This window comes from Physella acuta, unplaced genomic scaffold (genome assembly GCF_028476545.2).
Source record: "Physella acuta isolate Inbredline_101_S28 unplaced genomic scaffold, ASM2847654v3 ptg000207l, whole genome shotgun sequence".
NCBI lineage: Eukaryota > Metazoa > Mollusca > Gastropoda > Physidae > Physella > Physella acuta.
In genome coordinates, this window is record NW_026731726.1 from 329,928 (window position 1) to 345,496 (window position 15,569).

General features: G+C 36.9%; 1 protein-coding gene across 1 annotated transcript in view; it reads left to right on the forward strand.

The window, feature by feature from the left end:
- Nucleotides 1-4,226: 4,226 nt before the first annotated feature.
- The window catches only part of LOC131937306 (protein Wnt-2b-like), a 28,657-nt gene continuing 17,314 nt past the window's right edge, over nt 4,227-15,569 (forward strand). Inside the window, exon 1 of the mRNA XM_059294587.1 lies at nt 4,227-4,523. The gene's annotated coding sequence lies outside the window, so the exon portion shown is untranslated. The remainder of the gene's footprint in view (nt 4,524-15,569) is intronic.

The following is a 15,569-nucleotide window of genomic DNA, read 5'->3' on the forward strand; positions in this document are numbered from 1 at the left end:
AGGAGAGAAATTGCTATCAGTTCAGTGAGGATTTTATAATTTTAAAAACATTTTTCTTGATCACCCAGTGACGTCGTTAATAGCTACCATAGTTAATTACAAAGATAAAGGTGTAATTATTTTTCACATGTTAGCTTGATATGTCAGCTTGATATGTTAGCTTGCTATGTTAGTTTGATATGTTAGTTGATATGTTTTGCTTTGCCTAACGTAAGTTAGGTATCCATCAGAGCTGCGTGGACTGAGGGATAATATAGAACAAAAAAATCGCTTAAATTTTACGTGGTAAGTATGAAAACTGGCACTTAAAAAACTTGGGTTTCTGTCTGAGATTGGTCGGTCATAAAGTTCTAGTCACATTCTGTAAACACACATATCACCTTTATTCTAATCTATGGTCCATAAGCTATCACTTTTATTCTATAGGCCAAAAGCTATCACTTTTATTCTATGGTCCATAAGCTATCACTTTTATTCTATAGGCCAAAAGCTATCACTTTTATTCTATGATCCATAAGCTATCACTTTTATTGTATAGCCCAAAAGGTATCACTTTTATTCTATAGCTCAATAGGTATCCCTTTTATTTTTATTCTATGATCCATAAGCTATCACTTTTATTCTATAGGCCAAAAGCTATCACTTTTATTCTATGATCCATAAGCTATCACTTTTATTGTATAGCCCAAAAGGTATCACTTTTATTCTATAGCTCAATAGGTATCCCTTTTATTTTTATTCTATGATCCATAAGCTATCACTTTTATTGTATAGCCCAAAAGGTATCACTTTTATTCTATAGCTCAATAGGTATCCCTTTTATTTTTATTCTATGATCCATAAGCTATCACTTTTATTCTAAACCTCAAACGCATCACTTTTATTCTCTGGGCCAAAAGGTGTCACAATAATTCTATAGCCCAAAAGGTATCAATTTTATTCTATAGCCCAACGGATCAACAAATGTTGCCCAGTGTATCTACCCCCTCCATGGACACAATTACCAGGACCCTTCTCCCTCTCTCCCCCCCCCCCTCCCCCCGCCGATGATACCACAGGTAAAACGTGTTTCTTTTATCCCTATTCCCCTATCAGTGACGACCAATCCTTATTTACCTTTAATCAACTTTTTTTCTCTCTCTTTTCCCCCCTCCCCACCCCCACCCTCACACACGCTCCTGTTACCTGGATACCCCGCATCCCATACGTCATAATCTGTTCCCCAGTATCACCCACTACGTCATTAACCTCTGTTTTTATTACCTCTCCTATCCCCCCTCCCCCCAGCTGTTGGGCGCGCTAGCCTGTGTATTTTCCAAAGTTGTGATTAAGGGGAGAATTTGTTGTTATTCGTTTCCGGGGGATGCCCGATTATGTTTTTTTTCCTTCTCTTTTTAAATAAAGGTCTGCGTGTTGTGATAATAGAACAGGGGCGTGCCCGGGGGGGGGGCTTAAGAAAGGTGGGTGGGGTGTCGTTCCTTCTATTTACTAAACAGCAGAATTATATTTAAAAAAAAACCCATTGAAACACGTAGAATTACGCATGGGCTCTGCTACGTAAGTACACAAACGCGTATTATAAATTACTGATATTCCCATCTTAAGAGCGCTAGGCTGGTAACCCGAAGGTCCCGAGTTCGAATCCGGGTCCAAGTCAGTACAACGTCCCAGAGTTCACCCAGCTATAGTGGGTACCTAACTTATATTAGGGAAAATAAAGACGGTTGGGCATAGTACTGACCACACCTTCCCTTCAACGCCGAGGTCAAGAAATATATGAACTCTACTTCACCTGCCCCAATGGATCGCTAGGTATAAAGAGGATTCTTTACTTAATTTTTTACTTTACACCATTACATACGTACACAGACGCTTATTCTAAATAACTGACACTCCGTTCCCCTTTTAAAATATATGGAGCCGCCCCTGTAAAGATGTATTTAATGTAAAGGTAAAAAAAAAAGCAAATGTTAGTCTGTTTCAGAGCGTTTAGAGAAATATTATTTCATCTTGCTTTCTGCTCTGTCTAGTATGTAAAAAATAAACACCAGGCTATTTCTTATTTTTTGTTGTTGTTAAATGGTTTATTTTGGGGGTGTGGGGTGGGGTTCAGGTGTAATTTTATCACCACGATATGTCAACTTGCAATTCCTGAAGAATAGCCGCTAACACACATCATCTAAATTCTCGATACATACGACATAGATCGACTAAAACAGGAAAGACGATTGGAGACTAGTCAAGCCCTATATATATATATATATATATATATATATATATATATATATATATATATATATATATATATATATATTTATATATATATATATATATATATATATATATATATATATATATATATATATATATATATATACACGCACATTTTTATGTATATATATACATACACACGCGAATATATATATATATATATATATATATATATATATATATATATATATATATATATATATATGTATATATACAGGGACTTCCAAAAATCTTTGGCAGAGGGCGCCAATGCATTTTGCTTATTGTATAATTAGAAGCCAACACAATTTTTATTTCAATATCTGAAGCTATGCATATTCACATGCCTTTAATTAAGAAAAATGTTTTTAGATAATCCTCAACGTTTCTAATCTAAACCTGTCCATGTGACATATTGTACTGAAGCTGAAATAAGATGTAAATGTGTTTATTACACATTTATCTTGAGCTTATAACTGGGTGATAAATTGAAATAATTTTTTTAGATATGCATTTTAACAAAATAATGTGTTTCTTCAAAATGTTTAATGAATGCAACTTTCGTCTTGAGATATCTTCTACCTCGTGAAATCCTGGGTGAATTTTTAAATATTTAAACTTGATATGGGGCAAGGCGGTTACTAAGACGGGTATTGACCAAGACGGATATAGATGTATTGAATTAAGACAGGTAGACCAAGACGGGTATAGACCAAGACAGGTAAACCAAGACAGATAGACCAAGACGGGTATAGACCAAATAGACCAAGACGGGTATAGACCAAGACCGGTATAGACCAAGACGGGTATAGACCAAGACAGGTAAACCAAGACAGATAGACCAAGACGGGTATAGACCAAATAGACCAAGACGGGTATAGACCAAGACCGGTATAGACCAAGACGGGTATAGACCAAGACGGGTAGACCAAGACGGGTATAGACCAAGACGGGTATAGACCAAGACGGGTATAGACCAAGACAGATATAGACCAAGACATCGACCAAGACGGGTATAGACCCAGACGGGTATAGACCAAGACGGGTATAGACCCAGACGGGTATAGACCAAGACGGATAAACCAAGACGGGTATAGACCAAGACGGATAAACCAAGACGGGTATAGACCAAGACGGGTATAGACCCAGACGGGTATAGACCAAGACCGGTATAGACCAAGACATCGACCAAGACGGGTATAGACCAAGACGGGTAGACCAAGACGGGTATAGACCAAGACGGGTATAGACCAAGACGGGTATAGACCAAGACGGGTAGACCAAGACGGGTATAGACCAAGACATCGACCAAGACGGGTATAGACCAAGACGGGTATAGACCAAGACGGATAAACCAAGACGGGTATAGACCAAGACGGGTATAGACCCAGACGGGTATAGACCAAGACCGGTATAGACCAAGACATCGACCAAGACGGGTATAGACCAAGACGGATAAACCAAGACGGGTATAGACCAAGACGGGTATAGACCCAGACGGGTATAGACCAAGACCGGTATAGACCAAGACATCGACCAAGACGGGTATAGACCAAGACGGGTATAGACCCAGACGGGTATAGACCAAGACCGGTATAGACCAAGACATCGACCAAGACGGGTATAGACCAAGACGGATAAACCAAGACGGGTATAGACCAAGACGGGTATAGACCAAGACCGGTATAGACCAAGACATCGACCAAGACGGGTATAGACCAAGACGGGTATAGACCAAGACGGGTATAGACCAAGACGGGTATAGACCAAGACGGGTACCACGACCCGGGGAAGGAGCGAGACGGGTACGGCGACGAGGGAGGGCGGGGGGCTGTGAGAGCGGGTGTTGCGGCAAGACGGACGGGGTGGAATGGGTTTTGAAACGTCATCTCCCGACAGCTTCAATCAATCCTGCCGTATATTTGCGTCTGCCCGAGAGAGAGAGCCTCAGCAGACGTTCTGCTGGTGGAGGGGCATATGTTTCAAATGTCAGACTATAGAACGTAGTGAAACTTTCATTCTCTTTGACGTTTTCTGATAGAAGAATTGTTTAACTCCAGATATTGACGCAACTTTTGTTTAAAGTTTGAGAGAATAGAAGTTATTTTTATTACTGCAAGTTAATTTTTGTCCTTCTTATATTAAAATTTAAAAAAATAATTAATTCCTGTTAAAAAAAATTTCTTGCAAAATTTGGAGTTCATATAGCTATAAACAGGACAGACTGGCGATTTAAAAAGTGGAATTAAGAAAAGGTTTACTTCTTTACTCAAGTAAGTGGTAGATATTTTAAAGTTGTCTTTTTATTTCATTTAAAGATTTATTTTTTTCTAATATATAAGTTGCATAATTATGCGTACGGTAGATTTATCCCCTTATATTATTGTTTTAAAAGACGTATAGTTATAATCTATACGTGCCCGCGTATATATATATATATATATATATATATATATATATATATATATATATATATATATATATATATATATATATATATATATATATATATATATATATATATATATATATATAGTGAGGTATATGAAAATATTTTAGCCGATGTAATAAAGAAATATACACAATCCCTACTAATAAGCGTTTGTAATTATGTACTTTGAGCTTTTTTTTTAAATATTATTTTCCATGACATTACCGATCTACGTTCTCGTATTAATTTTAAAAAGTCACAAATTATCAGTCGGTTAAAACATTTACAATTTATCTGGCAATTGACCTGGATTATTTTAAAAAATAATAATTTAAATGATTGTAATTTTAAAATATGGAATTTTTAAAATAAAATTTTAAAAAGTTGTCGTAATTCGTTTTTTCGAAGATTGTATAAGCATCAAACAATTTTAAATTAACATTAACTAGTTAGGTTTACCACAAGAAAACATGGTCAATCGCCTAATATAAGGACTCATTTTAATCTACCCTATTCGAAGTCCGTATCATTTTGCTTTTTTAAAGTTACATGTGAGCCATTGTAATTATTAGTATTGCATCAAGTGTACAATATATATCAAGTTTATGTTAACAACTAGTATATATTTAAATATATATATATATATATATATATATATATATATATATATATATATATATATATATATATATATATATATATATATACATATATATGTATATATATATATATATATATATATGTATATATATATATATATATATATACATAAATATATATATACATATATGTATATATATGTATATATATATATACATATAAACACACACGCACACATACACACGCTCATATACATACATATATATATATATATATATATATATATATATATATATATATATATATATATATATATATATATATATATAGTACATATTTTTAGCGAAACTAGTATATATTAGTATACGCTGGTAATTATTAACGTCAACATTTAAATAACACTTAAATTAGAGTTAACTATTAGTGTGATGTAATGCTTTGTTTCATTGAAACTTAATTCGTTTCTAGACGTAAAAAAAACAACTTTCAGTTATCATTTTGATACAATTATAACATTATCGATTAACAGTCTTATTTTGATTATAGTTTCCGTATTTTGTCCACACCAACAAACGCTATCTGTCCTCGGATAATTTTTAAATCTCTATTTCCCACCCCATTATCGCCCCTTTATTTCCCGTAGTAACGGTAGCTATTTTTAACCGCATCGATGTGAAGGTTCATTTATCTGCACCGTTTGACCTTTCGACGATAACATTTCTATATTTACCCCACAACACACACAACTTCCGGTCATCAAAACCGCAAATGTTGGCCCAGCGAAACAAATAGATTTGTGAATTATGGGATGGGTTAGAATATAAACCTGGTTTTCCCTATACATATCTGTTGCCTGTTTACTCGCAGTTGCCAAGTGGGTCTAATGACAGTTGCTGTCATTATGTCATGTATCTCAGCGATGTCATGTGTCGACCGACATCTCGACAATGTCGAAAAACTGACGGCTCCATAATGACATGTGCCGAATACCATTTCCATAATGTCATAATCTAATGACATCTCGACGTACTATAGAGCCTAACCTCTCTCTGTCAGTTACCCACTGAGACAGTCCAGTACGGCTGAAATCTCTAACATACTTTAGTTAAAATCGTTTAAGTTTCGCTTTTTAACAGATTATTTAACTATATATATAGTTATATTTACTAAATACATATATTTATAGAGTATTTTAAAAAATATATATGTATATGTATATATGTATATGATATATGTATAAACATAGATGTAGGTATCCTATATATAAATTTATATATATATATATATATATATATATATATATATATATATATATATATATATATATATATAGGCTTCATATACCTAAGATTATGTATTATATGCCATATTATGAATAAAACAATCTCAACTAAGTCGTATTTGAAGCTGTCCAGTAACTCTAAACAGTGTTTCTTCCAGACTTTTTTCTCCGGGGGGGTGGAGGGAACACTTGATAATTTGTGTGTGTGTGGGGGGGGGGGGGGAAAGCGGACACTGGTAAAACTATATATTTTCTATATAAATTACATTTGATTCGGGGGGGGGGGCGGTAGACTGGAAGAAACTACATTCTCCTGTCCTCTGACCAACACCTCTGACCACTAGACCAGCGGCAAGTACACGGCGTTTTCATAGATAAGCAAAACACAAACTGAAGGGAATTTAAAAAAAAAAAATTATACGCAGAAAAAAAATATCTCCGACATTTATGCCGACATTTTGTCGTGTTGTGTTCTTGTGACAGTTATGATCTAAGCACAGACCGCAGAAAAAAACTGAACGTAATTTTTTTTTTCTTTCTCGGTCACGTGGTCGTTTTGTGTTTACATGTACCGTCCTAATCGGCAACCTTTAAACTTATCTAGGATTGGCCAGGTAAGCGGGAGGATAAGGTATCAAAGATAATTTTTTCCCCCAGAATCTTTAGGGAGTTTAGTATTTACCTGTGATTGCATCGATTATATTGTTCGGGGTTATCCGATTTCATTAGTTTCATGAGTCCAATTACAGGTGTGGTGGATTGTTAGTATTGTATTGTATTGTCGATTTTAGATCTATGGTCAGAAAGTAGGTATACGGCTTAAGTTACGGTTAAGATTAGTTAGAGTTTTGGGCAGTCATAGCTTTGGCATTATCAATTCATTAGTAAATATTCTAATAGCAATAATCTAACAATTGTTTTCAAAGAGATTCCATGTATGAGACGGATAACGTTGTAAGATGGTTATTAGATCGATGGTATCGATAGTTCACAGTCCGTGGTTTACTGTGTTCTTCTTGTGATTTAGCGTTTTAAACAATGTTGGTCAAAAATTCGATTTAGACGACCCGTAAACATCAATGGACGTGTGTGTGTGTGTGAGTTTGTGTGTGGTGTGTGTGTGTGGGGGGGGGGGGGGGTATTCTGTTATTCCTGGTCGAGTTGTAAAGTGAAAGACTGCTAACCCGAAAGTCTCGAGTCAGTTGGGCGTCCCTGAGTCCACCCAGCTCTGGTGGGTACCTGTCTCACGTTAGGTAAACAAAGACGGCTGAGCAAAATACCGACAGACCATACTATCCATTCGAATGCAGAGGTAATTGAAACAGACGAACTCTACTTCATCTGCCCCAATGTGTCTTTGGCACGTGAACAAAATTATAATGATGATGAAATTAAACCAAGAGATTTATCCATAAACTAGAAGTACTTCAACTAAAAACTGTTATATTTTTCTTGTAATATATTTAAGTTTGCCAAGGTTGTCAAAAAACCGATTTCATATTTTTTTTTTCTAATTGGACAGGGGTGAGTTTACATGTATTTAATTATCGTTTTATACTCATTAACTTTTTATAACGACAGAAAGATGATCTAGTTTTTTTACATTGCGTAGATCTAGTTCACATCATAAAATCAAACCACACTCAGGTTAACTAATTTGATACTGGACAGAATATATAAAAAAAAAACCGAAAGCGTCTACGTTACAGACTAACACGGTACTTCTATTTGAGTGGTCGGGGTGCTAAGATCATGGTTGCTAACTTGAAAGTCTCGAGTTCAAACGCTTGAGCAGATGAGGGGTTAAGTAGGAATGACAACACATTTAGGAAAGAAAACTCCGAAATCAAACAGGAGTAGAGCCCCTTAGGCGATAGGATTACCAACTCTTGTTTCTTTTCACTGCCCCTATGACACTGCTGATTCCAAGCTGTACAAGTAAAGTCCTGTCCCTTGGGTCCATCAGCTGTGTAGAGAGGGGGGGGGGGGTCCAGTGTTCCTTCCAGACTTTTTTCTCCGGGGGGGGGGGGGCACTTGAAATTTTCGGGGGGGGGGGGTGGGGGGCGGTAAACTTTCGTCGGGGGGCGGACACTGTTAAAAGTATATATTTTTTATGTAAATTATATAAATTTCATTTCGTTCGGGGGGCGGTAAAAATTTTTCGGGGGGCTTCGTCCCCCCGAAGAGATGCCTGGAATAAACTCTGGGGGGGGGGGGGGTCTGATACATGGGCAACATCTGGCTCTTCTCATTTTACTGCCCAGACATTGTGCTTGGACTTCAAATACCCAATCAACTAATGATCCATTAGACTATGGAGCCATTCAACTTTCCATACGTCTGTTGTCCCGGGGAAAGAATCAAATAGAAATCTCAAGCCCAGACCAAAGTTGTCTGTTAAAAGCACATCATAAAATGAACCTAAAGAAGGTTTATATCACCTGCCGTAAAATTTAAAATTGTAGATAAAATATATTTTTTTAGATGGACGAAATGCCTTTCTCATTCGACGTTTACCCCCGACCGTATTATTATCTTAACTTCCCATAAACGTCATGTCTAGCGCCTTGCAGGAATATGCCAAGCATACAAGAACTCTTTCATTTTTTGACTCCTAGCTTTTCGGTACACTGTATTTTATTGTATTGTACTGTATTGTACTGTATTATACTGCATTGTACTGTGTTGTGCTGTATTGGGCGATGTCGTAATGTCGCTGTACTGTGGTTAGATTTGACTTCGAGGTTGGGTGAGGTTTCATTTCTTTTTATTAGCTTGTATATATATATATATATATATATATATATATATATATATATATATATATATATATATATATATATATATATAAACATATATCTATATATATATATATATATCATGAGAGCGAGAGAGCAGGGTTTCTTTCAGATATAATTCTCCGGGGGGAGGGGGGCATTTGAAATTTCGGGGGGGGGGGGGGGGGACGACTAAAATTTTCGGGGGCGGGGGCGGAAACTGTTAAAAGTATATATTTTCTATATAAATTCCAGAGAGAGAGAGAGAGTGAAGCTTATTTTTTCTATAATAACTATAAAAATGTAAAAAATGTTATTTTACAACTAAATAATTTTTGGAAATTAAAAGCGATTTGAGCGGACCGTAGCTTTAGCTGTAACGTACTGAATGAAATTTTGCATTTTAAGAGATGTGTGTATGCGTGTGTATGGGGGGGGGGTGGTTAAAATACCATTGATTTGAGTTAGAATCAATTTTAATTTAAAATCAGACGGCGTGTTTGCGTTGCTGTGTTTTGGGTTTAATAAATGATGTTTCAGTGTTGGTGTATCGAGCTTGGCGCTTTGCTGGTTTTCTCCATCGTATGTGTAATATTTGGTTTTAGTGATAGTCACTGGGGTTCGCTGTTTTCAGGGGTATGGGTGGTGAATAGAGTGGAACAATTTAAACGTTATCAAGATAATTTTCAAGACCACACGATTAGAAGAAAGAACAGGTTTAATTTAGTTATAGAAACCTAATACATAAAAGCCCATGTGCGCACTTCTCTCTCTCTCTATCCGTAAAATATTTTCGCCGCGATAATTTGCAGCGATATATGGAGAACTTGAAAATAATATGGTAGATGTTTTAAATGTATAATCAACATTTTATTTAAAGAAGAAAAATAAAAAAATAAAGGCATATTCGAATGTAGAAAAACAGTTTTAATTATGCAACCTGAAAGTGTTTATAGTTGGGACAAGAACGCCGAAATCGATGACGTCACATGCCATATGTTTAAAGTACGGAGAGTACACAAAACCAATGGCGTCATCTTCCAATTTTAGAATACGAAGAAATGAAGTATTTCGTTAAAATTTTATTTAGATCTATAGATTTACTTATCGAGACGTAATTTATGAAATGTTTACAACTTCCTCGGCCAAAACTAAGACAAATTACTTAAAAAAGCAACATAAATACCACTGAAAAGTTGGGTTTATAACGGAATCATTATAAGTCTTTTAATCAATGTGTGCATTTAACATGGTGTTGTGTTGGCTAATTATGTATATAATTTGTTTTTCTTTTTCTAATAGGTATTAGTAGCCTATGTTATTTTAAATGTGTCGGACTTTTAGCTATTTAGTTATTTCTTTGCAGTGTCACTAATATAGTTAAACCTGTAGTAAGTCACATTGCGTTTTGAACAATAACTATTTTATAAAATTCTTCTAAAAATGTATAACATTAAAAATATATAGACCTATAATTCACGTGTAACGGGTAGGGACGGCTAGTCTACAATAAACACAAACTAAAAAATCAAACAAAATATATCGCCGAAATGCTGCACCTGTTATATATGGTTATGTGAAATGTCATTTCTCGGTATTTTATGCGCGGTTTTCTATAATTATGAGAAATGTCACTTTTTCAAATGTGATGCGCGTTGTATATGTTTATGAGAAATGTCATTTTTCCAAATGTTATGCGCATTGTATATATTTATGAGAAAAGTAACTTTTCCAATTGTTATGATGCTGTTTATGTTTCTGAGAAATGTCACTTTTCCAAATTTCGTTTATGAGAAATGTCACTTTTCCAATTGTTATGATGCTGTTTATGTTTATGAAAAATGTCACTTTTCCAAATTTTGTTTATGTTTATGAGAAATGTCACTTTTCCAAATGCCATGGTGGTGTTTATGTTTATGAGAAATGTCAGTTCACCTTGTCATTTACGTGTTAGGGCCAACATACATGCCCTGCCAAAAACATCGGTTGATCGCTTACATACCGTCGGTTGACATGTTGACGTCTGCCAACTGACACAGGCTCAACAATGTCGGCGGTGTGGCAATCAGGGGGGGGGGTGGGTTATAGGTGGGAACAGACACCTTGATCTGTACACCTTGATAAGTACACCTTGATTTGTACACCTTGATCTGTACACCTTGATCTGTACACCTTGATTTGTACACTTTGATCTGTACACCTTGATCTGTACACCTTGATTTGTACACCTTGATTTGTACACCTTGATCTGTACACCTTGATCTGTACACCTTGATCTGTACACCTTGATCTGTACACCTTGATTTGTACAACTATAAGTGCTTTGAATGTATGTATGTGTACTTATATATGTATGAATTACATACATCCAACCTGTAGAACAACAGCCGGCTAGCAAAGAACGAATATGGAACTATGTGGTCGATCGGTAGCGCATTATCTAAAATAAATTTCCGCAAAATGACGATCCGTAAAACGTGTGTGTAGAGGTAAAAACTTCGATGACGCTGGTTTATATATGGAATGTGTCAGCAGGACTTACGAGCGGTAAAGTTTTACTAACTCGAGGAAGTCAATGACCTCGCCTGACTGAGTAAATCGGCGGACGTCGTGTGGAACCCAAGGCTGGGAATGGAACTCGACACTTTCGGGTTAGTGTTCGTATGCTCTACCATTCGACCATACCGCTTTCTATGGGGTAGTGTGCTCAATGAGCTTTCTATGGGGCATTGTGCTCAAAGTGCTTTATATGGTATACTGTGCTCAATGTGCTTTCTATGGGCATTGTGTTTAATGTCCTCTGTTCTTTAAAACTACGTTTTGAAAACAAAAAATTACCATTAAAGAATGTATAAAGTGAGTGATCTTTAAACCATTGAAATAGCTTTGTTTTCCTGCTCGCGAATTTCAATGTCATAGTAACTTGTTTCGTCTGTTCTTTTTTTTATGGGTGGGGGGGGGGGGTGTTGACACCCACAAGTAGCTTGCACAAGTTTGTGCCCAGAGCGGCAGGTGGACCAATAGTTGGACATAGAATTGAGATGTCCAGTCGGAGCAGTGGGCTTTGTTGCCTGCCCAAAGCTGTCTAGCTATAGTAGCAGTGGGCTTAGTCAGCCCATTATAGCTGTCTAGCTATAGTAGCAGTGGGCTTAGTCAGCCCATTATAGCTGTCTAGCTATCGCAGCAGTGGGCTTAGTCAGCCCATTATAGCTGTCTAGCTATCGCAGCAGTGGGCTTAGTCAGCCCATTATAGCTGTCTAGCTATCGCAGCAGTGGGCTTAATTGCCTACCATACAGCCCATTATAGCTGTCTAGCTATCGCAGCAGTGGGCTTAGTTGCCTACCATACAGCCCACTCTAGCTGTGTTGTCAGAATATACACCCTTTTGAACAACAACTTTTTTTGGTACTGGTTTAGCGGGTCAGGATCTGAATACCACATAATCCGTAACCCTCTGTGTTCCGACAGCCATATCTCTAACTGAGATTCGAACTCGTGTCCTCGATTTAGAATCCCAGACTCTCCTTCAAGACCTCAGGTTCAGACATTAAAAAAAAATAAAATACCTTGGGTGTCCGAAAACCAGTTTGGTATTTCAGCACTAAAAACAAACTGTTGGGATTTGACTCCGGTTGTTTGAATGTGTTTACCGGCCAGTCTTTCAGCGGGGGTTGTGTAACGTGGGTTGTGTAACGGGGGTTGTGTAACGTGGGTTCGACGCGGCCTCGTTGGAGAAATTTGAAGGGTTGATTTACATATTACTTTGTTCGTCCCACGGTTGTAAAACTGCCTAGTTCCTGCCAGGCAATCGTTGACCTCTCGCGGGGCAGATGGTAATCTCCTGTAGACTTTCATGACATTCTGCAGACGAAACTTCTTGTCTGGAGTTGAAAGGTGGTGGGGGTGGGTAAAGGGGGGGGGGGTGATTTTTTTTTTAAATTAAAAAAAAAGGTTTAGTCCAATTCTATTCTGTTCCGTTTACCTTTTTTTTTTTGTATATAAAGAAACCTGTTGCGCATGTAGTTTAAGGGGGATTAGGAATGGTGTCTCGTGCCTGTGACGTCACGTGGCACGTGAGGTAATCGCCCCTGTCTTTACGGGTCGGAGGCAGTGATAGTAATTCAGGGGCGTAGCTAGGATTAAGTGCAGGTTGTGGGAGACTAGTGCTGTTTGAATCAGGTGAGTGATTCTAAACAGATACCTTTCAAGACAACTGGTAGATGTATTATCGACTCCATTGAAACGAGTATTAAAAAACTAAACATAAATAAACTCGATTTTTATTTTTAAATTTAGAAGTTTGTAACTCTGATTCAGTACTCATCTTTACTTAAATTGTCAAATAATCTACGAAAGACATGGTGAATATATTGTTTCAAACAATTTTACTATTCAAACTTAGGTAAGTTTTTAATAGGCCTACTTGAATTGTATTTAAAATATCAGCGACAATGATAACTTAAATTTGATTAAATAGTTTTTTCTACCTAAAATATCGGCGAAGTATCACATACATAATGCAGTTAAACTTAATTATTTTTACAAAAGGTGATAACGTTTTGCTCTGTTGGACGCTCAGCTAATCAGTTGAAGCCAAATCATATACAAATACTTTATTCTACTTTAATCTACATTCACGAATCTGTGTAAGGTGGATTATCCCCCACCCCACCTCTCCCCACAACCGTAAACATGCTACAATTATTGTATTAATACATTGTATTATCAGTTAACAATAAGTTTGTTAGAATGAAACAAAGAGATATATGTTTAGTATATGTTGGTGTACGTTGAGATTTTCTGGAGCGTTCTATTTTTGACCTGACGGTCCTTAGGACAAGTGAAGTAGAGTTCACCTGTTTCGGTGGCCTCGACATATGAAGGGACGGCACTCGAGTTAGCAGTCTAGCGCTCTACCGCTAAGCCACACCGTCCCCTACACGGCAAGAACCAAACTGGTAATATTGTTTAACTGTTAACTTTTTACAAGCTTTTCTTTAACTTGAACCTTCGTGCCTTTTTTTTTCTTCCGTACTTGTTTCGTCCGACATAGATCGAAACGTGCGAACGAAATTTTACACACTTTCACCGAACCGAATTATTTCAATCTCAATCTATAGGTCAAGACCCGAAGACAATGACATGTTACATAATCGTTGACATTATTAAATGTTCAATTACTTTTTTAAAAGAATTAAATATTGCTATATTGCTATATAAAGTACCTTTTTGTGTACCATTTCACAGATATGAATTCGTTTATTTGATGCTCATGTGATTTTAGTACTGTCGTTTATTTTCTCCAATAAAATTAATTACAATGCCATGAATCCGTTCAAACCCCCAAAATATACCACCCTAGTTGTTTTCGTTACGTGTTTCTTAAATAAGAAAACTGATGTTATAAAAAATAAATTTAGTTTAAAAACTAAACTATGAAATGTATTTACCTTGAAAATCAGCCTACTCGAGCTTATGGAAGATGCTGGCGGAGGTGTAGGATGGAGGGGTAGGGGGGGGGGTGGGGTGGGGAGCTTCACTTTGTTCACTTTCTCACAATGTTGTTCAGTATTTCGCTCACTTTAATTCACTTGTTACATTGTTAATGTTACAATTTGATCCCCCAATGCCGTGGACTTTGATTAAAGTTCATTGAAATTTATACACTAAATAATGCTATAGTGCTTAAAGCTCCTCGTATCTCAAATTGTGCTCGTCTTTCACAGCAAAATATCGCTCCATCGACTGCTGGTATCTTAACAAATTTGAATGTTAAGGCATTCGTATGTGGAGGTACCTCTGTTATGTCCATAGGCTTTACTAAATCAAATAAATGTATTTTTAAAAATTGATTCAAATTGACTCCTGACTCTAACCCCGAATCCCGACTGTAGCCTCGACTCCCGACTGTAGCCTCGACTCCCGACTGTAGCCTCGACTCCCGACTGTAGCCCTGACTCCCGACTGTAGACTTGACTCAGGGCTACAGTCATGAGTCCTAAATGTAGCCCGACGCCTGACTAGCACTGACTCCTGACTAGCCCTGACTCCTGGCTAGCACTGACTCCTGATTAGCCCTGACTAGCCCTGACTATCCCTGACTCCTGATTAGCCCTGACTCCTAACTAGCCCTGACTCCTGATTAGCCCTGACTCCTAACTAGCCCTGACTCCTGATTAGCCCTGACTAGCCCTGACTAGCCCTGACTCCTGATTAGCCCTGACTCCT